The sequence below is a fragment of the Archocentrus centrarchus genome, unplaced genomic scaffold, assembly GCF_007364275.1.
Source record: "Archocentrus centrarchus isolate MPI-CPG fArcCen1 unplaced genomic scaffold, fArcCen1 scaffold_37_ctg1, whole genome shotgun sequence".
Taxonomy (NCBI): domain Eukaryota; kingdom Metazoa; phylum Chordata; class Actinopteri; order Cichliformes; family Cichlidae; genus Archocentrus; species Archocentrus centrarchus.
The window spans coordinates 2387394-2413640 of NW_022060264.1; the positions used below are offsets into that span (position 1 = coordinate 2387394).

The following is a 26247-nucleotide window of genomic DNA, read 5'->3' on the forward strand; positions in this document are numbered from 1 at the left end:
GTAATAAAGGAAGCACATTCCTCAATATTTAAGGAATTTGACCAGCTCTTCTAAAAGCTGCCATGAGGATACTTCCGGATCACTTCACTCAGTTATGAACCTTCATAAGTAAACGTGACTATTAGACTGCAGTCCTGGAAATTGCTGCTTGGTGTGGGCAGTCTGTGGGGTCTCAGATATTGTACAACATTTGTGATTGACAAGTCGCTAGCCAATGAGCAAGCGGAAAATAACATGGCTAATCCTCCTTTCTGAAAGATGGTATGACCAAGTTTTACAAAATACATTGTTTTGTTTTTTGTTTGTTTGTTTTTATTCAGTATGACCCAAACAACAACAAACAGACAATGAAGTCAGCTGCAAAGTGTCTACAAAGGTCAAGAAAGAAGGCCTTTCTCCATTAACTTATATAGAAACAGAAGTCTTTTTGCAACCACAGCTATTGCCATCTGTTGGCCTACAGATAGAATACAGATTTAAGGCACTTCAGCACTGGCATCATTTTTCTGACCAGGAAGCTATGACCACCCCCCCCTCCCCAACAATATTTAGTTAGCAAGTCGAATTTTACAATAAAGTCTAAGAAACCAAAAAGGGGCACAATACCAGAGCATTACATCTGTGATTGCACTGATGTATCTTCTTTAAGATGTTTACTCTGAACTGACTGAATCTGGTTCCATTGATTACTTTTGTCATATGTTTGTGCACTGACCAGAGCTACAGGTGGCAACTGAGCTTTAAAATGCTGTGAAATCTCTTTATTGTGCTTTGAATGAGGACAGAAGTGCTTCTGAGGCTCAGTGAGCATGGCTGAGTACGTGTCTACCCGGTTTAAAGGCTGAATACGTGTGATCGCCTCCTGGAGTGAAGCTGAGTCTGAGTGTTCCCGAATTGTCCACAGAGAGAGAGAGAAAGGGTGTGTGGCCGAGAGAGCGACACACAGTTACTATTGGCTGAGCCTGCGAGGGAAGGGCGGGGCTTATCCTCAAGTCGGGGACGGGGGGTGGGAGCTACCGAAGACTGCCTGTCTCCCCTTATTTTTCAAGAGGAGCGGAATAGAAGAGACCGTTCGTACTCCTCTGCTCACGAGTGAGCCACGGACCGAAAGAGACCGGATCTGACAGCCGTAGCGCCCCCGCGCTTCCTACCCAGACAGGGTGCACCGTTCTGGCGCTGAACTCTGCACGGACTCAGCTTCTGCCTCTGGAGCTCAGCAGCCTGGCGCGCTATTCGTGCTCGACCACCTGGCTCTCCTCCTCGCGAAATCGTCTTGTCCGTCTGTCCCTCCGTCCGTCTGTCTCTCTGTCTGTACGCACGCTCGTACGTACGTACGTGCGCGCGCGCCTGAGGACAGTTTTGCAGAGCTGTTAATGTGAGCGTCTCTCCCCAAACACACAAATGCTACACACAGAGGCACGCTTTCTGGATTAGAGGCGATGCCACCTGCTCCTTCCTCTGCAGAGCTTGATTCCCAAAGGATTTCTGAATGGTTTCCAAATCCTCTGGATTAGGATACAGAGTGAGTTGCGGCCAAGAACAACAAGACAGTGGAACTAACAGCGCTCTGAACTTCAGACACAGGTAAGGGAGCTTTTCACTTTGTGCCTGTGCGACAGATAAAGAAGCAGTCTGTGATCTGACTCTGGAGGGATCACAGCGAACATTTTAAATCTCTGAGCTCCGCTGTGATGTTACTGCTGTGTAATTCTGCTCGTCGCGGATTATGTGTCCGATCGCGCTCGCGCGCGCGCGTAAGTCATCTCCATGTGACCTGATTGTTGGATAAGGTCTAATTGAGCGACATTCTTTTCCTCTGACCCATGTTAAGAAGCCCCCCCTTCCCCTCTCTGCCACTTCTTTAAACACACACACACACACACACACACACACACACACACACACACACACACACACACACACACACACACACCGCTTCAATATGTTCTTAATCTGAATTTGCAGTGTGTGCATATGTTTCATGTGTTTCGATACACCCATCATAAATTAATCAGTGTTTGAAATGTTGATTAATAGTGTTTTAATAGTGTTTGACTTAGTAGTGTTTGAAGTGTCATGACCGATGTCCCAGTCTCTGCTGGATGCATAATCCTTAGAAAAGAAGGTACAGCTGCTATAGATGAAACCAACTCGATCAGACCGCAGCTCCCTCCTATAATGCACAGCAAATGACATACTGTAACATAAGGCACGCAAACGGCAGCAGGGTGCGAAGTTAGAAAGACCACACGGGAAGAAGGGAAACAGAATTATATTATATTATATTGTAGAGAACTATAGCAGCTACCGCACTAATTCACCTTGATCCAGTTTTAATTTCCAGTCCCTGTGTACAGCATGAACACAACACCAAAATACTCTCTTCGTTATAAGAGCCTGAGGCAAATCAAACCGGAATGTAACTATAAATAAAACTTTACTTAAATTTTGAATTACTTGTACTTTGAGCTTGGAGTGCTGCTCCACTTAATAAAACCTTTTTATCTATAAATATGACATGTTTGTCATACTTTTAAAATATGATGCTTTGTAATATAGTAAGGCATTGAGGTACAGATACCTTGCCCTTTGACATAAAGTTAATTTAAACTGCTTAAATGTTTTTTCTTCCTGTAAAAGTGCGTTTCACTTTTTTTTTCTGCCTTTGAATAAATAACCTTTTCCCACTTTTCCTTTTCAATTTTGTTTTTTCTTGTTTTATTCATTTTACAGCTTGGCTCAATTAATGTGAATATAATTGGCAGGCATTAATGAAGATATAAGTACATCAGTATAGCCTGTCTGCCCATTTTGATGGCATTATTTATTTTATTTATATCACTTAGTGGACTTAGTGCTGTCTCAACCTGTTAAAATGCTTCTTTTTTATGACCGCTCTATTAACCCACAGTTTGTTTGGTTGCACTGTGAATGGATACATCAAATGTTCTTAAGCTGCTGTATTTGTCCTCAGTGGATGATGCATGTTTCATCTCAAACAGAGTCTGGGAGCTGGAGTTTAGAAAAGGGAACTGGGGTCACCATCAGTAACCACAGGTGTTGCCATAACAACCTGGACTGAAATTTGAGGGATTATAGTTTTAACTGAGACATAACCAAACATAAGGAGGACTAAAGATTCTGAAAGGCAGAAGCAAAAGATTATGATTTTCTTTTCTTTTTTTTTTATTCAATTTACACTTGATTTTGTGATTTTGTTGTTTTTTTGTAGCCACTTGGGGGCAGTGCAACAAAAAATTGTTACCTGTTTGGGCCAACATGATATGTCACTTCGAACCCTGGATTGAGCCACCGCTTAGTATTCCAAGTTTTTTTTTTTTTCCCCTCTTTGTGACTTACCTAGAGCCAGATGACAGGGCAGCAAGCTATCCAACACAGGTGAGACGCCTATCTCCTGGGCAACATTCCCCAGCTCCTCCTGAGTAGTCTTGTGGCATTCACAGATGAAATCCTCTGTCCGCACACCATTTGTTGACTCCAGTCACCCAAATCTATTGCAGTTCCATTCTTCCAGTTATTTACCCAAAGCTCATGGAAAAGCCTAAACTGATTGGTTAATCTAAATCTCCTCTTCTTCTCCAGGACTGGTACAAAAACAGCTCGTCCTTTAGTCTGCCTGTTGATCTTGAACCTCACTCTGGAACAAGACCCAGAGAAACCTCAGGTCTGTAGGTCGGGGCAGCGTATCATTCCTATCCTGGAATGAATCTGAAGTTTTCAAGCAGAGAACCAGCTCAGTGCTGGAGAAGACATTTTCACTCATGAACTGGAGCATTAAAGCTTTCTAGATCTTGATAGATCACCTGATGGAGGTGCTTATGAAATGCAAATGGCATTAAATAGTCTTTAGCCTTTGAGCCAGTACAAAGTCTGTGTGATGTCCAGTTGTACAGATGCAAGAATATAGTTAAAAGTCCACAGCCTTTTAGGGGTTGTCCTGCATGCTAAAGTCAGGTAGCTCTCTACACCTCTGTAGTGGTCTGCTGCATGTAAGCCAGGACAGCTTTGATTAGGTTAGCTATGAAAACAGTGTACTCTCAGCTGTTCACACTCGAATGCAAACTGCCACTAAAAGGGCTTGCAGAAAAAAAAAATCAGCCTGTATTTGTCATAGTATGATACTATTGAGTACTATGGTGTCTACCTCTGGGATCCCGTTGTGACAGCTGTTACTTCTTTAACACTTGGCTGCTTCTGCCTCCTTCCAAAGATACTGCCCAGTTTACCATTTGTCCGATGACATGTGTTGTGGGTTTGCACTGTCCTCTCTGTGTTTGTTACAGAGGAGAGCACCCAGAGAAACAAGGAGCAAGTGTTGAAAAAGTTGAACACTTTGGTTGCTTGTGTCTCTATCTGCCCACCATTTATGTTTCCCTCTCTCATCTCTGTCTTTTTAATAAAACAGGAGAACTCTTCTCCTGTGTGTTTTAAAGAGCAGCCTTTAATTATTTATCACTTGTTAGAAGGTGTGCCAAAGTGCTCTGTGTGTGTGTGTGGCTAGCATCAGTAGCACTTTGGTCCTGCTGCCTTCACTGACTCGATATTTAACCCATCCAGGAAGTGTGAAATCTGACTCAGGAAAGGAAAAAAATGTTGTTAACATGTGCTCCAAAATCCCAAAAATATGTGCCTGGAGTTCCTGATGACTTGGCCTGCGTTTGGCTACTGGCTGCCTCCAGAGCTATTTCACACTTCACACTAAGCACTTTATGTTAATATCTTGGTTAGTGAGGTTAATGGAGGGAACCAGTGAGGCGTGTGAAAGGATGGACCCTGACCGATACTTGCACAGACTAGATGAGTTAGTAGAAGTGTTGAGTCTAAGATTTAAAAAAAAAAAAAGACAGCCAGCAAATGTTATGACTTACTGTTTTAGCTGCTCGGCTAACAAATGTCTACTTATGTTAACAAAATGTGGTAAAACTAACTCAAGGGAAGATATGAGCCAGTTTGTAATGTTCAAAGTGTTCAGAACAGCTGTATAATCATTTGGCTGTACTACTGGACCGTTAGACTGTTGGGTGACTGCTCCAGATGCTGATAATGTTGAAAATCTTTCAACACCTGAATTGTCTAACTCACGTCTGAGTGTACTTACTTTACCGCACTGCATAGCAAGTTGATATTGAATCTCCTCCACCAGTTAACCAGCCGCAAGGTTGTTAATTTTCCTCAGAGTGACATTTTCATCAGAAGCACTACAGGCTAGTTTTTTGTGGTTTCAGAGCCGTAGCACCAGCTTCATTCTCCTCCTCAATGTGCCTCACCATCGCTGTTGTACTTAGCTTCCAGGGGCTTCTTCAAAATGTCAAGTGGAACCCCTCGCAGGTAACAGACACCTCATTACAAAATAATAAGAATACTTCCACAATGATAAAGCCGCCCACTCTACCATCTCACTAGCTGAACTGACTGACACAACCGTAGGGTTGTATACATTGCACTAGTAACCTCGGACAAATTTACTTTGTAATGCATTACTTTGTAATTCATTACACCTGGCACTGTTAAAGAACTGTGATCAAATCAATGTCATTATTATGCAGGAAAGTAAAAACAATAATTGTCAGTTTGTTGTGTACTTTATGCCTTTCTCAGTCCAAATTGAATAATGAAATCAGTCATGTAGTGCTGATTAATAGCAAATATTAATGCTCAAGTCTGCAATGGTTTTCTGTTTATTTATTTTTTTGCCAATAGGTTTCTCTCTAGTATGTGTCAGCACTTTATCTTTGTTGCTTTCTTGTGCCAGTATGTCAGCATAATGGTACAAAGTCAACTCCACAAAGAAATGGTTTTCTCAGTTTAATGTTGTAAGAACTCGACCCAACTCCATTCAGCAGCTTTAGGATGAACAGGAACATGAACAGTGATGGGGGCAGCAAATCTCTGCAGCCAGGTTTAACACCTGGTGAAAAGAATGTCACCAGAAGAGTGGCAGTCGGTATTGTTAGTGCTTACCATGTGTATGCTCAGACACTTTATATGTCTGTGCTCAGGTGCTGCATGGGTCATCCTCTGGTGATGTGAGAGTCTAAACTAAGGGCTCATTAGTCCAGTGAGACACCAGTGTATTCACGTTCTTGAAGATGCCATGACTCAATCAGCACTTTAACAGGGTGAATAATTGCAGTTGTTACATAAACACATGTGACTGTGACCGGTGCATGATGTAATGGGACTTGTCACCTGGTGACAGAAGTTCTAATTAATCATGAAAAAAGGAGAGGATGAGATGAGGAGTACGGGGCAGAGGATTTCTGTAGAAAAGAAATGAAGAATGTTTGTAAAGAACTGGCAGGTGCACCAGTTATTCTGCAGGAATATCTGGGGAGGTTTAGGTGTGTGCATAATTGAAGAGCTGATTTATTTATTTATTTTTTTAGTATAATTTCATTAGAGAAAACTAAAATCCACAAGCCTGAATTTTTTGCCTGGGCCTAAAACAAACGGAGAATTGGTGCAGTTTAACACAAAAAATCAGCCTTTTAAGAACATCCACATCAGTTATGGATGTTAAGATAGAATCAAACACAGGATGAGATGTCAATCAATCCCTTGTGTCAAGAGGCGTTACACTTACATGAGATTGTTAAGGGTTCGGCTGCTGCTGAGAGAGCTTCGATGTCTGCTGCAGAGTCTGTCCCTGGATCCCTAGGCTTTTTAGCAGCTTGATGGTAGAAGCAGCAACAAAACCTCTGCACCCTACCCCCACAGGGTAAATTTTGACATTCCAGCCACACTGCTTTACTTCAGCTGCCAGCTCGGCATAGTGTAGCTTCTTTGGTTTGTATGCCTCCTCCACCGAGTCTTCCCGCAGAGTTTTCAGCTTTCAGTGTTGGAGATTAGAGTACCACATCTGGCCTAAAACTGGTGGAGGCAGTATCTGTTGGAAAGATGAGTTGCTGGCCAGTGTCTACCAGCATCTTCCAGTTGTTGGCAGTGCTTCATTAGACTTGATTGGTGACTATGTAAGAAGTACTCATTAGTGTGAGACCCCTGTTTCGGCTCCTACAGTCACCTTTTCTTTCTTTGGTATATCTTTAAGCCCAATGCAGATGTTACTTTCACCCAGCCACAGGCACAGATCTAAGGCTTGTGTCCAGTTGCTAAAGTGGTTGTCCCATGTGTTGTGCTCTTTGTTCATGGTCATTTACATTCCTGGGTCTGTAATCATGTTGTCAGCCGATGAGCCTTCTCGCGCTCCCACTCTCGCAGGCTCCAGGGGTATACATCTTTGTCAGGTTTTCATAGCAATCAGGGGGTGTCTCCGATATCCTTTAATTGGGTTGGAAACTACTGCAATGAGTAGCTAGCCGATGGCGGCCCCATAGGCGTCTGTTCCCTCCTGTCAGCTGTCTCTTCGTGTTGTTACATCAACTTTCCCATGTCGTTAACTGACCTCTCACAGCAGTGACTGGAAGTATCCACATGATCAAAATCAAATAAACACATGATGAAATGTCAAGGGTGGCATAAGGTTGATAGGTGAGGGTTGTCAAGTGGGCACTCTCCATCTTCAGTGTTAACAATTAAATAAAAAAAAAAGTTCAGTGGTAAATATAACTATAGCACAGATTAATTGATCTTTCTTTTGCCATTATTAATAATTATTTTCTTATTACAATCGGAAAGCCGCAGTTAATTTGAATAATGTGCTGCATGTAGTGCAGCATGTTGTGGATGGAGAACTGCCTCATAACTGCTAAAGACGACTGATTGCTGGTGATTTCTTTTGGACGACGTGCAGTTATTAAAGCCCAATAAAGCCTGATAGTATGTGGCACAGATGTTTTTTCAGCCATCATGTGTTTAAACATCTGCCAACTGATTGCAAGTATTTGCTGTGACCTCTTTCAGTCTCAAGGCCATTGCACAGGTGGTCTGTTGGGAGGCAGCCTGTCTCCAAAAAAATCACAGTTCAAATTGGACAGACTGCAATCACTCAGATTGGCGAAGGTTTGCAATTAACTGTTGTCTAACTTATAAACTGCAGGTAAATCCAAGCTTTGGATTATAAACCTTGAAAGCTTTTTAAAATCGTATTTTTTTTTAAGCTTTTGAGTCGCGCTCCCACTAATCTAAAGCTCTGAATTTGCCAAAGATACCTTCAGCATTTAACTAACACTAACCAAAACCATTTACTATAAAAGGAGTTTTTCTTTTTTCCAGACTCGAATTTTGCACATTTCTCTTTTATTCTAAATCACTTTAAATCAGTTCATTTTATTGTTCTTTGGGGTTTCATTGCAATTTAATGTTACACTGTTCAAGTTGTGTTACCCGCCAGCTATAATGCTAATCGCTAACTGTGCTGTGACACAGAGAGAACAGCGGCGCTGCATGGGGGGGTGGGGGTGTCACAGCTGACCTCATACACATGCAGCAATGAAAGAAGACTAACACAATAAAAAGCCTGCTTCTTTAAACTCTTTTTAAAGTGTGCTCAAAGTGTGCTTAAAGTGCTCAATTTTTAAAATTTGATGTCCTGTAACTGATTGTTTTTATAGTATGAAAGTAAAGTTTTGCATAAGGATATTGTATAAAAGCAAAAAAAAAAAAAAAATTATAGCTCCAGAATCATCAAACACCTTTGATGTGTGTTCTTCACAATTTCAATTTATCTGTTAAAGATTAAAATATTTCCAAGATGTAATTTAATATAATAGTAAAGCATTTAATGACATGGTACTCTTCAGGTCAGCTTAATAAGCCTCACTAATTACAGTATTGTGTTGAAAATGTTGTGTTGCTTCTAGTTTTTTCTAGAAGCAGCACAGTCCATCCGTAAGCTTCTGTAAGCAAAGTGAGAGAGTTGCTCATATTTGCGCCTTTGGCACAACAGCTGTAGGTTAATTAATTGCTTGTAATAAATTACTCCCAACATGGAAACAGGATGGACACAGAGCTAACGCTAACAGTGACAGCTCATCTTTCTGAAGTGAACAACACAAAAGTCACAGTTTATTGCACTGCAGTGCTGATGGATGTCTTAATCAACTTAACGACTTTAGCTACAGTTTTATGTTTGTTGGATCAGTGTTTATAGTATCTCTGTGAGAACACTGATGCCTCGGATGTCACTCGGTGTACTGTCAAACCTTGTATGTTGTATAAACAGTACATAATACCTTGTGGGCAGCCTGCTGTGTTGATGTCATGGGAATATCTGAATGAAGAGATGAAGAACATTAAGAAGTGACTCATGTCTGATTGGCAGAGTTACTATAATGAAGCCAAACCTTATTTCTGATGGCAGGCTGTGCTAATGTCTCTGAAGTGTCTAATGTAGATTAGAGACTGCCTCAGTATTGATATAGCACTCAGACGATGATCAAAATAGAAATGGAAATGTTCTTTTCCAAAGTATGGAACCTTTAATGAGCTTTTCTTGCTCTATTGTGTGCTAATCTGAAAAGTGGTCTGTTTAGAATATGATCAATATTTCAAAAGTATAATACACAATAATGACATTACGAGCGCTGCAGAGTACGGTCTAATCTACTCTGCAGCTAATGCAGCTGATAGAGTTAAAATAGATTTTGTCTTCTTTCCGTATCCATAAACTTTTTTAATTTACTGGCAATTTTATCACTTGAAGTTATTTCTTTTCTCATTAAACCTGTGAAAGGGTTCACTTTGTAGGAAGGAGTGAAATTGAAAATGTATATTTTGGATTTGGATTTTTGGATTATGTTGACACAGAATTAGCTCTGTGTAATCAAAGGCATTATTTTCTGACCAAAGTCTTTTAATAGAAACCAGTGGGCCTGGAGCTGAGAAGGAAGCACCGAGACGGCAATTTCAGTCACACTTTCAGTGTCACTAAGAAAAGTAAAGTTTTTTTTTTTTTTTAATGAATTTAGATTGATTCTGTTTTAATTGCTGACCTGATACAAGCAGCAGGGTGATGGGCAGATTCATATGAATCTGAAATAATGACTAATATTGGCTGATTATGCTCCTGGTAGCATTCTCCTCCACTTTTCACTGTCTTTGCAGCGTTCTTTCCCTGTGTGCCTCCATTCATCCACTTTCTGTTTGTGCTAATGGTTTCTCCATTAACCCCACCTGATGGCAGTGTGGGTAATTACAGAGATATTAGTGATATATTTATGGCCTGTGGCCACACAATGAGGAATAAATAATGTGTTTGACTGAGCAGAAGGAGACATTAGCCCGTCATGCACCCCCCCCCCCCCCCCCCCCCCCCCCCACCCACCCACCCACACCCACACACACACACACATCCTTTTTTTTAATGGAAACCTTTGCCAGAAGGTGTAACACTGAATTCCTGTACAGCCGTTTCTTCAGCTGTCCTTGCTGAATCTCTCCTTTAACTTGAACTCAGTGGGTTTGTCCCGCCCTCCGCCTCTGCTGCTCTGTTGTGCAACAGGATGTTTAAAAATAAAATCAATAGGGACTCTGATGTAGGAGGAGTGGACCGCACTCTGCACCTTTTTCACTTTTTTTTTTCTCCCTACAAAAGTGTTCACGGTTTAGTCTTTGGATGATCTTCTCTGTTAATGAAACATGAACATTATATGCATTAAAAACTGATAGAGGTCATTTTTCCATTTCCAGCTCCATTTTTTTTATTGAACCCTAATAGAACAGTTTTGCTTGATTTACAGTTCAGAATCTACGCTGGGCCTTCCTGCAGTTCATTTTCTTTCGATTGGCTGTCCTTCATGAGGAAAACATTTGAACAGTAGTTGGACAGAGCCTTGGTGCTCACAGTCAGAGATGACCATATTAAGGATGTTCATTGTCACAAACATCACACAGAGCAACGAGTTTTTGGCTCAGCAGGATTACTTGTACGTATTCTGACATCATTCTTTGAAACTTTAACCCTGTTTTAATCTGAGTATCCACCCCTATATATTTCTCTATATTTTTATCATATGTCTATGCATCATTAAAAACTCAGCTTTTTAAAAAAATCTGAAATAGTGGATCCCTGAATACGAGGGTTGTCCCTATATCAGGTTTTTAGATGTTACGGCCAGAAGAATTCATTATAACCATAATATTGTGATCATTTATAAAAAATGAAAAGGAAAAAAGAGAATTCCTTAAATAATTTTATTTGATGTAATCTTTAAATAAATTGAATTACAAACACAGATAGTGAAAGAGTCTGTAACCAAAGCTGTAGAAAAGCATACAGTTCCACAATTATCTCCTCAAGGCGCTTTATATTGTAAGGTAAAGACCCTACAATAATCACAGAGAAAACCCAACAGTCAAAATGACCCCCTATGAGCAATTACTTGGTGACAGTGGGGAGGAAAAACTCCCTCAGCCCCAACCGGTTGGGGCTGAGGGGAGAGAGACAGGACAAGAGAGCCAGATTAATAATAACTAATGAGCTATTGGGCTACTGTCTGAGCTAAAAATTCTCATATATTCACTTCCCATCAGGCTGGTTTTACACTTGTCCCCTCAGTCTAATCCCGTCCTTGTGAGGAAGCAGATTTGACTTTGGGCGTGTCTGGCTGAACCAAATCCAAGCTGCGCAGGCGACCGCAGACTTCTGCTGCCCATGCTGGGGTGCATGTGAATGATACCGCTGGAGTCACGATTGATTTCACGTCATTATCTGTTTGCTGTGATAATGTTTTAGCGCCACTATGGCTGATTGCTGTTTGTCAAGTTTATAATTGCTAGTACTGAGGGTTGAACAACAAACAAATGTGAGTGAAAAAAGAAAGGCTGATCGAGCTGATTAGGGACCGTTTGTGTAAATGATTATTGTGCTGCACGCCTGCCCCGAGTTCCTGCAGAGGAAAGGCGCTGTGCAGTGTCTAGTTGTTGTTTGCAGACCACTTCAGAACATATAAACACAACTCCTTTCAAGTGGAAGTTTTCATTTTTGACTGACTGTACAGCTGAGAGTGCGCTCAACTCATCAAAGTTTTAAAGATACAGAGCTAGTGTATTAGCATACCTCCCAGCATGAATATATTGAGTAAAAGATTCTTTTTTCTTTTTTAAATTCTTTGAGCATTTCATCACGAATAGAAACTTGCTGCGTGGAAGCTTGTTTAATCTTTCTTTAAATTGTACTGAAATGAGTGGGCGTATCCTCATTGTTTTTGTATTCACACCACTGAATGGCTTTTATTTCAATAAATTAGATTCTGTTTTATAATTTGGGATTCTGTTCTTGTTATGTGCATGGCTCAAAAGGCCAACTGGGAGAAGTAATACACAAATTATTATGTAAGTACAGTAAAAGCTGTGTGGGAGAATGTAGCTAACATAAATGACAAATTAAAGTAACATTTGACTGAAATTAAGTCCTTGTTTTTTCTTTTTTTTTTTTTTTGTCCAGGAAAAATAAGGTATTAACATGTCTTAAAGTTGCCCCCCAAAATGCCAGAGGTTTTAAATTTGGGATTTTTAGGACTGGTAGAAAAATCATAGCAAAAAAAAAAGAAAAAAATTAAATTTCTGATGAAATTCTGTTTATGTCACAGTTATCGTCACATCACTTGCTCAACATTATTGTTCTTTTGTGTTCTCACATAAACATACACTCAAAAATAATCAAAAGAAACGCACAAACCCAAAAGGTAATGTTAAAATGACCTGTTCCTTAATGTGGCCATGCGCTCCAGCAGGAATGGGACAACATCCCTCTGATCGCTGACCACGCTGTGTTTGCTTTGTGATAAATACAGGGACTGTTGCATCAAGATCTGAAACACTGGTTGCTATTGAAGCCTGAAACGATACTGAGTGTGTACACAAAGTGCTGTGCTTATACGCTGTTGATTAGTTATGAGGTGAAATAGAGAAACTGTCTCGTGCATTTATATTTTTGAGTGTACAGGTTGCAGTGAAGCGGTCCAATCTCTTGCAGTAACTTAAAAGAGCGCTGCAGTTAGCTTCTGTTTTCTGATAGTAAATCTTTCCAACCGCAGATCAATTATGTCCTCACATTTCTTATTTTGGTCACTTTACTGTGTGCTGAAGAAACCCAGTCCAATCCAATACTGTGTTACAGGGATCACTGCCCTGCCCAATAGTTATCCAACTGTAAACACAACCAGCAGTCATGGTTCGTTCATAAAAATGCAGATATATCATTTCAACATTATTCAGCCTTCAAAAGGTCTTATATAATTATAGATTTAGATGTTAAAACTATGCAGGCAACTCTTTTATTTCTTTTTTGTTCAAAATCTGTTCAGAAAATTCAAACATTAGTGACCAGGCTGAGTCCTGTGTTAACGATGACAGCGTTTACCTGAGAACATTAGAGAATTCACATAATTGGCCAAACATCAAATGCACGGTATTGATTGAAGCCGAGCGGCAGCAGCAGGATGGAGTCTGACCTGCCTCCTCCTCCTCCTCCTCCTCTTCACTTTGCTTCATAATGTGAAGCAGAGCGGAACAATCCTGCTGCAGCGCCGATCGCCTTCAGCTCCGAGCTGCACGTGGGAGTCCGACTCTGATTTCATGCCTTTTATAGAGGACACTGCTGTTTTTGCACCGCGTTCCTATTTCTGTGGAGTATGACAGTGTGTGTGTGTTTTTGAGCGTGTGTGTGTTTGTGAGTGAGAGAGAGCTGGTAGTGCATGCTCCATCTTAACAACTGTATTTAAAAAGGCCAAAAAACCCCAAACTGAACTATCATTTCTTATGTTCCTTCTTGTTTAATTTTGAATTCACAGAGCAGCTGCGTGACTGCACAGTGCTGTTATAAACCTTTCTTTGACATGGGCTACGTGTCCCTGTATCTGCTAGAGGAACTGCTTTTATTTTCAGACATACTTTGTGACTTTAGGTCCTCATGGGTTCATTTAGACAGAATAACACGTTTAGTTAAAGAGATGGAGAAAAATGCAGATCGTAATGTGAAAGGGCACATGGAGTAAAATAAACAATATTCATGCTTTAGTGGGTGAAAAGTGCATCTTTCAGCGGTCAGTGATCGATCAAGAAAATCTTTTTTTTTTTAAAAGCACAGGTGATGCTCGTCACCTGTGCACCAGCAAGGTTACTGATTCATTCTTGCATCATTTTATGGAGGCATAATTGGCTGCTTGTCATAGTCTCTGCAACAAATCATAGTACATTTAGTTAACAAGCATTTTGCTTGACGTTTAGTTATGAAATGCATGAAAGACAGATTTATTACACAAAAAAGCAGAAAAATGCTTTGAAGCTTAACGATTCTCATCTAAACTGTGTAACACATGCACATTTTGGACTCAAAAAGTATATATAAAAAGCCAGAAATTTAAACGACAAAGTCAATACGTTTTAAGCAAATGTGTAAACTGGCTGCAGAATGAAAACAACTGAGAGATTAAGACGTTATATTTTTCCTGTATTTTTCTGCAACAGTGGTTTTTGTTATTTTGGTCCAAATTGTTTGTGTAAAAAAAGAATAACTGAAATGTTCTGCTCAGAATGAAATCATAAATGATATATCAAACTGAGTAGGTTTTTTCCTCAGAAAAGAGACTGACTCATTACATAAGGTAAACACAAAGGACTTCTCTGGATTTTAGGAACTCTCTAACTTTGTAGGAACTGTGAGTTTGGCTCTTTAGGATTTCTCTTTGGGATTTGACCTGCTTGAACTGCCAGCTGTGAAAAAGCAGGAAGATAAATAACTTTTTTTTTATTGGTGAGAAAACCTTTGTGACTAGAGTTAAAACTTGTGTCTGAAGGGCTGTAGGATTTAATTTAGGCTGGTTGTTGCTTTTTTTAAGTGTTTTTTTTTTTTTGTGAGTAATTTTTGTTCTGTTCTGTTTCAAGTCCAGATGAAACGGTACAAACCCTTTTCTCTTCTATTCTCTGTTCCCTCATCTTCTGTTTGTACTTTCTGGGATCAGCATTATGCACATTTCATTTTGTTGACTTTAAACATTGAAAGGGACTTTTTGTGCAGTACTATGAATACAGAAGAGTTTTTGATTTAATTCAGTTAAATGCAATTGATTGTTCTGACTTTTTGTCCTGATGGGGAGGGCAAGGGTGAGGACTCAGACACTGCAATGTGAATGTAGGATCAGGTTGTTTGGAGTGTGGGGGTGGGGTGTTTTAGCCTGGGGAGGTGCCGGCTCTGTGCTGGAAGCGTCTTCGGTACGCGTGCTTGGCCTCTTCGTATTCAGATCAGCTGTTGTTGGGTACCAGTGTGAGAAACTGTTGGCTGTGAGGAGAAGCATTAACTGTGCTCTCTCAGAAGGATTAGTGTTTCTCTGCAGGATGAACTGTTTCAAACTGGACAGGTTTCTCTCCTGATGCTTCCACACTCTCCTCCAGGTAAGACTGAACCTGAGCTCAGACCATTTTTGTTCTGCACTGCATTCCTTGTTTTCTTTGAAAATAAAACTAGTGTCTCTGTTCATATGCGATGTGACAGCTTCCTATTTCAGACCGGTGGAAGCAGGAGAAAAAAGAGAATCTTGTTGAGCTCTATTTTTATTTTTAATTTTTAAGATCTCCCCCTGAGCAGGAAAGACTTTCGTAGTAGGAAGAAAAGTCTGACCTGATCACGTAAAGCAGTGATTCTCAAACTGTGTGGAGTCATGACAGGTGGGGCTCAAGCGTCCCAGGAGAAAAGTCATGGAGAACTAATGTTTTACGTTGAAATCTTTTTGATGGCTGAATAAAGAAATTCCCCTTGATTACGCTGACAATCTGCTCTTTCGCTGCTGCCACAGCTGTAGACTGTCGTGAAAATTTGAAAGATATCTATGAGATATTTGACAGTTACCAAAAGAAAAACAGGTGTTGCCAGAAGTTTTGTGTGACTTTTATTTTGGAATTTGCTCACTGGCTGTGGTCTTAGGCTGATGGTTCATATGGGAAATGTGGAGTTTTCTTCTCATGTAATGTGAGGTTTCTTTGCAGATTAATAATTTCACTGATTATTGACACAGGTGCTACCTTCAGAAAGGCTCTCTTGGTTGAGCACATATTAGCCTTTGTCAGGATGGATGACCACCTGAAAGAGTTGTGGGTTGGGGTGCAGTGTGGCTGCATTCATTCAGATGTGTTTTCTGTAGAAAGTGATTTGAAAATGTTAGCAGGTCTAACAAGATTGCTGGGTTCTCACATGATCCCGTGTTGAAGAAACCTGAAACCTGTGTGATGAATTTTAAATCCAACTAAATCTCACACACGTGCACTGTGTAATCAGAATAGCTGATCTCATGCTGTCTGTTATGGCAGCAGGGTTTTCAGACTAGGGGCCGGCATGTGAGGCAGCTGTCAGAGATTTGAAAATCAAAATAAATGACGGTTGAAGACTTAAAAAATGAAACCCTGGAAAGTGTAGAAAGAGGGGATAACTGATGTTGTTTGACATTTAGTCATCCATCCTGGACTCCTCCAGCATGTCATTTAGATTTTTATTGACAACTGTTTAATACAGTTCATTTTAACAAATGCCTGTTTTCCACTAGTACCTACTCGGCTCGACTCGAAATGACTCCACTCGATCATTTTCTATTACAATTTTAGTAAAGCCTCAATGTGGGTGGGGTTGTTAGCAAGGCGGCCTGAAAGTTGCCAAACAAATGGTCTCCCTCCCTCTGGATTCTGTCCTCAGCCACCGAGCACAAAAACATCTGTGTTTGTTAGTTTGTAGCATTTCCCTCATTCTGGGGTTTCACAAAGGGTGGGTTTGAGACTTCTGAAGGATTTGCTCTCATGACTCATTTAGTGATGTCACTCACTGGCCAATCAGTGGCATGCAGCCTGTTGATGTCACATTTTTGGCTGAGTAAATACTAAAAAAAGTACCTGGTATCAGGTACTGCCACGTAATAGAAAACCCCAAAAGTTAAATTGAGTCGAGCTAAGTAGGTACTAGTGGAAAAGAGGAATAAGGGTTTAAAATTGTTTGTGACGTATCCTGTGGCTGCTTGAGATACTCATCTGAATCCCAGGAGGGGACTTGTCATCTTCCCTGTCTGTATCTGTCTCATCCTTTGCTGACAGTCCTACTGGAGTTGAACTTTGCCCCCACCAAATCTTCATTGTCCCAGTTACTGAGAACTCCACTATTGACCTGGGCACCTAGAGTGACAGCTGGAGATGGATAAGCTGGAGATGATGTTTTTTTTTTTTGTCTGAGTGATGTTTAATGCCAATATTATTCCCTGATTAGGACTTGATGGAACATTGTGATCCCATGTTGAAAAAACCTGAATGTGCGAGGAATATTAAATCCTATTAAATCTCACATGATGCACGTACGCTGTGTAATCAGAGAAGAATAGAAATATTCATAGTACTTAGTTAAATTCCTGTTTTAAAAATTGTTTAAAACCTTCTAAAATTAACAAAAGCAATCAGCAGAACCTGAACAACTGCTAAGTTTTTGTACAAAACATTTATGTGGTGTATTGAAGAAATATCAACTGAAGTTGACCAAGGTAATATTATGGCAACTCATTAAGAACACAATATTTATGATAGCAACTTGGCAAAGGGCAATGTTTTGAGGTAATAGGGATAGTTACAGTAAACAGGCGCACACGTTCAAAAAACATGTCAACAAACCCACTGGTATAATGCTGCCCCCTGCTGGTGAAAGCTTTTGTTAAATTTTGCAGTGGGAAATTACAAAAAGCAGCTTTAACACTAACTTGCAATAATCCCAGTCTTCTTTATACAGAGGATTAAAGTCCTGTCACCTCCTTAACTGCTCCCTCTTTTTCTTTTCTGCTTGTCTTTTTGAGAGCAGGAAGCATGCCTGAGGCTCCATCCTTGCAGCCTCAGTCAAACTTTGAAGATCACTCCAAAATGCCACTCCACTTGATCCTTTAAATGTCTGCCAAAGGGATGCAAATAATGTCACTTGCACATATGTAGTGTGGCTGTCTCTCAGAAGCTGTTCGGTCATAGCAGTATTCACCAAAGCACAGATCCCTTAGTGACTGTTTTAGTACTACATCAGGCCCAGGTTATACTGCAAACTGATTTCCTTCAGTTGTCTACTCCATCCCAATGAGCACAAACAGCCCCAATCACCTTATCTTCACAATGTCAGCTCCCCTGGATTTGATTTATGAAATAAGACTGTCCATTTCTGCAGTCTCCAATTTGCGTTGCTTGATGGCACATTTTTGCAGACATTTTCAAAATCACCTTGAGGCCCACCTGCAGCATCACATTATGAAAATGTAACTGTAGCAAATTAGATTTGAGACAACAAAATGGATTGTCTTTCTGCAGGTAATTTTATATCTCAAAGCTGGGTGCTGATAAACTAAACCCATTTCCTTTGGTGGGAAGGAGAAAATCAATGTAAAAACTTTAGAAAATGACTAACAGCCACATGAAGTTTAGCTAAAGGGGTTTTTTTAATGCTTCAGAGCTCCGGTAGTAATCAAATGAAAATTAGCAAAGCCCCGCCCCGTGAGGAGGATTCACAATGACTTGTCGGATTTTGTAACTGCTACAAAATCACAATACACATGACTTAAAGTCCACAGCTGTGCTGTGACTCTGGCTATACTTACATGTAAAATGATCAGTCAGAGAGGAACGCTGGAAGCAACAGAAGGTCTCTTATTCACACTATTTCTCTGCTGCTTCGTCACACTCTGAAGTCTCTCCACTTGCTCATTGAACTTACCAGAAAGAGAAAGAGAGAGAGAGAGAGGGAGAGAGAGCAGTCTTAATAAACCAGTTGAGAAAGGTGTTGTTGAAAAACAGTAGAAGGCCGTTTATTGCTCGGCCTTTTTAAGAATAGAATCCATTAAATAGCAGTTAAAAACAGGTAGATCTCTCAACAAAATTGCCAAATTAGCAACAGCCAGGTGAGCTGACGCATGATGATCACTACTGTGCGTTAGAGGGTGGATCAGGTTGGCATATTTCCGACAGTTGCTGTTTCACACATGTAGCGCACAAAAGGAAACAGTATGGTTCAGACACGTTCTCACTACTGGAAATAGTCCGTATAGTTTAGGTGAGAGTGCTGCATGGACAGCGTGAGCTGGAAGCAGAATATAAGACACCTGCTTATTAGCAGCAATCTAACTAGACTTAAGGTCATTGCATGTGTTTACAGTACATGGGGACCCACATCTACATGTTGTAGCTGTTTGCTGTCACCGGGGGGCAATGTCACAAATAAAAAAAATTCTTTGTAATGTAGTGAAACAATGTAAACTGTCCAATGGCCACTGGCTATCACCGTCTGTGTTTCTGATGGCTGCTTTTGTGGAGCATTGATGTTCTTTCACGCTCCTTCTTTCTTGTGAACTCCAGTGTTACTTCCTTTCCTGCACATGCCAATTTTTCAACCAATCAGCGTTCTGTTTACACATGCCATTTGGTTATTGGATGGCCCTATGTAAGTGTGTCTCCATGGCCTTGGATGAATTTCACTTTATGGACATGACTGACGATGACTTCCAAAATACAGATGTTTGCAGAAACCACAGACTATGTGATGGTTTGCAGATTTGCAGGTGTAGAATGATGGTACAAAGTCTTTCTGCCAGAGAGGAAGTCATCTGAGGTGGTATAAAGATTCACGGGAGGCTGGTGTTGTGAAGGCATAAATCAGTTCATCTAAAATTGTTGCCACTCCAATTTTAGTCATTTTTCCTTTACTGTTTGATTAGGTTCAGGCAACTAAAAGTGATCCGTTTTGAAGACTATGGTTCAGGTTAAAATCTGATGGCTCTGTGGTGTAGTTAGTTTATAACACAATGATTGTGTCCGCTTGTTTAGGGAGAGCCTACAGAGAGGGGTTTTCAACCAATGCAAAGATGCTCCCATGCAGTCCTCCAAAATCCCAAATGCATTGGGATGGATGCACTGGACACTTTTCATTGTTCGTAACGCTCTTGTTTCACTGTAACTCTTTGAATGTTATAACTTCACTCTTCTCTGTGATTGGTTGATGGACCAGCAACAGCACAAGCAAGAATAGCCTATAGACCAGTTGCACCACAACTTAAAATATGTGCCAAATCAACCATGTAGGTCATGCACAGTGGCAGCCCTGTGGGAGAATAGAAGCCAAAAGGACTCTACACAAAAGTACTTTGGTTCCGGCTAAAATAAACTATTTTACCATTTAACTGTGTTAGAAGTTTCTTACCATAATAAAAAGTCCCAGCTCATCTAATCTTTTAATGTGTTTTTTTTTTTTTTGGCCTGGAATGCCAGTGTCCACACCACTGATTTTCTGAAAGACAGAGTTCAGAAATATTAATTGCAGTTATTCCCATGACCAGAAGCACCCACTGGTCCTTTTAACCCATTTAGACAATTGATCATTAATGATTTTCTGGTGAGCTCAGGCTGCAGTTAAAAAAGGAGCCAGAGCTATGACTCATGGACTCTGACACCATGAATTTTAGTGCCACTGTTTTGTAACATTGCAGCTCCTGCTTTCTGAAGTATCTGTTTAATTTGTCTAATCTTAAAGAGCTTTAGATTTTTGAAGATCAGCTACGGTAGGATTCCCTTAACAGAGTCTCTCCAGACAAACAACCCATCTGTACAGTAAAAATTAGCCAGTTCTCACCTCACTGCACTGAGGGAGCACTTTAGCTCATATTTCTTTGATGTAAATATTAATGTTGGGATTTATTTGTCTCAGTTGTTACAAAAATTGGCCTCTCTGGTGAGACAGAAGAGGGCCTGTTCTTCTGCTTATCATGATTAAATAGGTCTGTTGCTTTGGTTGAAAGTTTTGAAATACACACAGTTCCAGTGGGATCTAAAGGACAAATGATATGTGCTTGGACTTACTGGTGAGGCTGAGAAGGGGGTCTTCAGTGGCACGTCTGCCCCATGAAATGTGTTTAATTGTGCTATAGAAATTGACAGTTAAGCATCTTGCACATTGCTGAGCCCTTAGCCGACAGGACTCATAGACTAAAAATGTAGTCCAAAGACTTTCTGTCAGGAAGGAAGTCCTGTGAGGTAGTGTAAATCACAGCCTTTCTGAAAATCTTAGAGATTTTAATTACAAATATTCATTAAAAATGAATATTTGTATCATTTACAAATACATATCTCCATTAAAAATGGTTCTTTTATGCTCTTAAATAATCAACCAGTAATGTGGCTTTTCTGGTAAGCTGGACTGATGATCGATGGCCCGATGACATGACTTCACCTGCAATGGGAAAGTCTGCCTTGCAAAATTTAGGGCCATTGCTTTTTTCCATCATTGCTCTCCAATATATCAGCTACTGCTTTTTGAAACATCATCTGTTTCATTCACCTGATCTTCAAGAGTTTCAGAGTCTTGAGGATCAACAGAGATTAGCTACAGGATGTTCCTGTTGATTTCATTTTTCTACATTTTTCTACCTCATCTGTAGCTGAGTTCAGGAATTGCAAAGCATTCCTGAACTCATTCATCTCATAGGTATCAATGGTATCAATGCACTACAAGCCAAAAGCAAAGTATTACCCAAAAGCAACAGTTATCTCCCTATATTCCATTTTCAAATTGGATGCATGAATAGTGGTCCCATAATGCATTGTGTTTGTGATGTCATGATCCCAAGATCTATATAGAAAGAGGTGCCCAGTTCTCACCTCCCTGCACTGAAGCAGCACTTAAGCTTGTACCACATGGATGGAATTTAAACAGTGACTTTGTTTAAAAGTACAGACTTGATGTTACCGTTCAAATTGAAATGTTTCTGTTCATCATCATTAAACAGCTCAATCATTTAACCTCACAGTTTTTCCAGCAGCATCTGAGTACAAATGGCATTAAGCATCTGACTCCCATCAGAGATGTGACAACCTTGATTTTGAATAATTAGATCTTATATTAGCACATTTTAATGTAGTTTGTTAGTCACAAAATAAAGTTGTTTTTCTGAGCTCATAAAAATTTGAATTTTTAGTGATTCGTGATCCTCATAGGACAATCACACTGGAAACAGTTTATGAAATATGAGGAATTGCTGTAGATAAAACTGCACAGTAGAATATAAAGTAATTAAAATGAGCACAACCTTAAAACATCTGCTGCAGTATGCTGCCCCCCAAACAAACAAACAAAACAACAACAAAAACCCCCAACTTCAGCCAAGAAAAATGAATGCAAAAAACAAACAAACAAACAAAAAGAAGTCAATATTAAAGGCTGTTTTTCCTACTTCACAGTCATCACAAATTTATTATTGTTTCCCCGGGGACCATGGGGGTGTTTGTGATGAATAGCAGTACAAAGAGCTGCTACAGCAGTGAAATTTTACTCAAGTGATGCTGAAAGGATGCTGAGTCATGGTATAGATATGTCATAAAAACTGAGAGGGGATGAAGAGAGTGTTAAATGTTTTAGGAAGGTCAACAGGAGCAGCCGCTCTCTGCGGGTGTTCCTACCTCGTTCAGCTACAGTGATCTGAAGCTTTTGGAGGTGGAGAGCATACAGACTATGTCTCCATGTGCATGAGAAACCAGGACCACCATTTTTACAACAGCATCTTGAGATGATTTTAAGAAAACTGGCTGAGGGTAATGTAATGACCTGGTAGCATAAAATCCATATCTGCTACATGGATAATCTGATTTTTCAGATTTTCTGAGATACAAGATGCTACTTGTGGTTATTCCAGTTTTCATATGTCCTTTTGTATTAGCAGAGACAGAGTCTGTAGTAACGTTAGGAATGTAGACTATGGATGAGTTAAGTACAATAAAAGTCTAACATTCATGAAACATTATTCATTTATTCAATTCACTAAATAAATACATGCACAGAGTCAGCTAATAGATACTTTAAATCCCTCTCTGTCCTTAGATCAATATTCCTAATGTCAAAATTAGAAACATTTTCTTTGAAATGGACTTTTTAACCAAGCGGCCCCAGACTGTGAGATTTGGCCCCCATCTCTCCTCCACCTGCACACTGAGCACTGGCTCCCCACAGGGCTGTGTGCTGAGCCCCCTCCTGTACTGCCTCTACACCCATGACTGCAGTCCGGCCCACAATAACAACCTCATCGTCAAATTTGCTGCACTGAGGCAGACAGGGGGAGGCTTTAGAGGGTAGTCAGGACAGCACAAAGAATAGTTGGCTGTCCTCTCCCCTCCCTGATGGACATCTACACCTCCCACTGCCTCAGCGGAGTCAAAAACATCATCAAGGACAGCTCACACCCTGGCTGTGAACTGTTTGACCTACTGCCCTCTGGCAGGAGCTACAAGAGCATCAAAGCCAGAACAAACAGACTCAAGAACAGTTTATTCACCAGAACAATCACCACCATGAACTCACACACTCACCCCCACGTCTCTGTGCAATATTATATTATTCATACTAGGGTTGCAGCAGTAACCGGTTTCACGGTATACCATGGTATTAAGATGCACGGTTATCATACTGTGGGTATTTGCTTATTACCGGTAATAAGGGAAAAAGGTAAGCCAGCTGAGAATCTCGCACACGCAGCTCCACTCCGTTTCGGCTGCCACACAGCGGTGAAAATGGCGACAGATTTAACCTGTCTCCATCCTCCTAAAAAAATGCTAAACTAAAATCAGCAGTGTGAGACTACTTCGGATACCCACCAAACGTACGTGAGGATGGTTGATCCCTTTTGCAAACAGTGTGGAAGTAAAGTGGCCGCTAAAGGAGGAAATACTTCAAACTTGTTCTCACATTTACTACAGCACCATCCCTCTGTGCAGATGTTAACTATAAACCCCGTCTATGTTTCCTCGTGCTCGTTCCACACGCTAACCACCAGCAAAAGTGCTGAGTCATCCGAACTATAGACACGCCGGTCCCGGTGGCCGTGAAGCGCGCGCTGTGCATTTATCAGGCTCGGCATGAAAGCCTTAAGAGTGAAATCATGTCAGAAATAATCCCCTCTGTCTGCAGTATCTGGGTATTACCCACTAACTTAACAGTACAATGCGTGTTATAAAGCAGTCAACAGTATTTGATCAGACACTGACCCAGGCTCAGTTTCTCAGATATTAAATGTGTTAAACAAAAAACAGTGTAACTTATAATAATATATGTGAAATACGGTGATACCGCGATAACCGTGATACCGCAATATTTTCTGAGATGATTATCATTGAGCTTCCCAATCTGTCGAAAGTAGCCAAGTACTTAGGACAGTATTTTACACCATAATATGATATCAATAAACAGTATTGTTAACCTTGATAGTGCCATATAAAAACCCAATGATACCCATCCCTAATGTTACCTATGAGGCCTGCTGCAGCACTGCACTTCTCTACTTGTACTTTTTAACACAATATACAGGACTGACTTTGGTATGTATTTGTTAGTACTAGCTGCTCCTTGCTGAGTAACTTTAGATGTTAACATCATTCACTGGTATTGAAAATTTTCCTTGGGACTGGAATTGACTGGATTAGAAATATGTATATCAGAGGGAGAGCTCAGATTGAGAGATGTAGAGGGGCAAGGCTGAGGTGGTTTTGATGTGCAGGAGAAAGATGGTGGACATATTTGACAAATGATGCTGAAGATGGAGCTGCCAAGCCGGAGGAAAAGAGGAAGACCACAGAAAAGGTTTGTGGATGTAGGGAAGGAGGACATGCAGAGGACTGGTGCACAGAAGAGGAAGATGGAGCCAGGGTGAGATGTGGTGACCCCTAAAGAGAGCAGCCAAAAGAAGAAATATGCTGCAATTTCAAGTATAATGAGGCAGTATGAAGAGTTACAAAAGGCGGAGCTGGAGACCAGGAAATGATGTTTTAGATTTTATTCACTTACTATTCAGTTTTTTCTTCAGTCACCTTTTGGCATCAAAATCACCAAGTATAAGGCTGCAATCAGCAGTTATCAGTTGATAATGATGACTGTGTTCATTATTAAAAAGTGGTGAATAAAAATTTATTGACTTACTCAAATTGCAGTTTTTGATCTTCACATTGTGGATGCTGGTGCAGATAACTGCATTGACATGACCAATTAATTTTCTGTCAGTTGGCTAATCGATTACTCCTCAATACATTTCAACTCTTGGAACACTTTGAGATTTCTGGGTTGTTGGAGAAAAAAATGAAGTGAAGTGAAATGAAATGAATGAAATGTACAGCAGGGGTCAGGAGGGTCAACGTATTTTCCCCCTGAGGGAAATCCTGCCGTAGTCTGAAGTCTTTGTCCCAGTTACACCTGTACATGGCAAGAAATCCGCTTTCTCCGAGAATTCTGGCAATCCCCAACCCTGGTGACAGGAACTAGCTTTCTTGCATACATGACATTCTCAGAAAGCCAGCAGTTACTAAAGCTATTTATAGCACTGGCTGCTGCTTCTGAACATAGTATAGTATATGTAGATGCTCTGCATATAACTGTAAACTACACTTTCTCTTTAGAAGGCTTTTCCCTTCCTCTCTCTTGCTCTCTGATAAATACCAGGAAACAATCTTATTTTTATATTTTTACAGCTCTGACTCAGATCTTCAGTGTGTGAGCAAACCTCTCTACCTTAGCTCCTACACACTCTGCTGCTGCTGTGTCACAATGAGAGGTTTGTGCAACTGGGGAAAATTGTGAGTCTGTTGTGGTTGTGATTCGTGACTGCTATGGTGCCTGTTTGTCTCTTTGTGCAGCCGCTGATGCATCCTCGTTATTCTTGTGCCAATGGAAAGCATTGACGTTTCGATCGGAAGGCGACGCGCGACTAATGAACCCGATGAGACGAGATGAAGTGTGGCGCCGGGATGAACTTGCTCTGAAAAAGACAGAACAGCAGGATGGAGGAGAGATAAAAAGCAAGATAATGGTTTAGACTTTGGTGTAAAAGCGGAAACACGAGCTGTTAATCTTGTTCATAAATAATCCAGTGTCCATTTAGCCGGAGCTCCTGACCTGGGTGAACTGGGTGTGGGTAGCTGGAGAAGTAATTATAGACTTTATCTCTTTGTGTCTGAGTATAAAATAAGACTCAATATGGGCTATGTCACCCTGCTGCTTCAGCAGGTTGGTAAAATGATAGCTTTGTGTCATTCACAGTGACTTGGTTACATTTTATATCATGTACCTTACAGCTTTATGCAGTAATGCCAAAGACAGCATCCATGTGATATCCAAAAATTCATAAATGCTGAGAAGTATCATGATTTTGAACCTGATGCTTTGGAGACAAACCGAAAGATGACTTTTTGTGTAATTTAGAATGCCTATTTATAGCACAAGTGTTATTTAGAGCTCAGACAGTTAAACAGAAGCAGTCTCACAAGGCTAGACTGTACCAGAACTTATCCATAAGGTAT

General features: G+C 40.5%; 1 protein-coding gene across 2 annotated transcripts in view; it reads left to right on the forward strand.

Annotated features, from left to right (window-relative positions):
- The first annotated feature begins 1323 nt into the window (after positions 1 to 1323).
- The window catches only part of large2 (LARGE xylosyl- and glucuronyltransferase 2), a 142697-nt gene continuing 117773 nt past the window's right edge, over positions 1324 to 26247 (forward strand). For both annotated transcript variants that reach the window (XM_030724547.1, XM_030724550.1), the window contains exon 1: positions 1324 to 1584. The gene's annotated coding sequence lies outside the window, so the exon portion shown is untranslated. The remainder of the gene's footprint in view (positions 1585 to 26247) is intronic.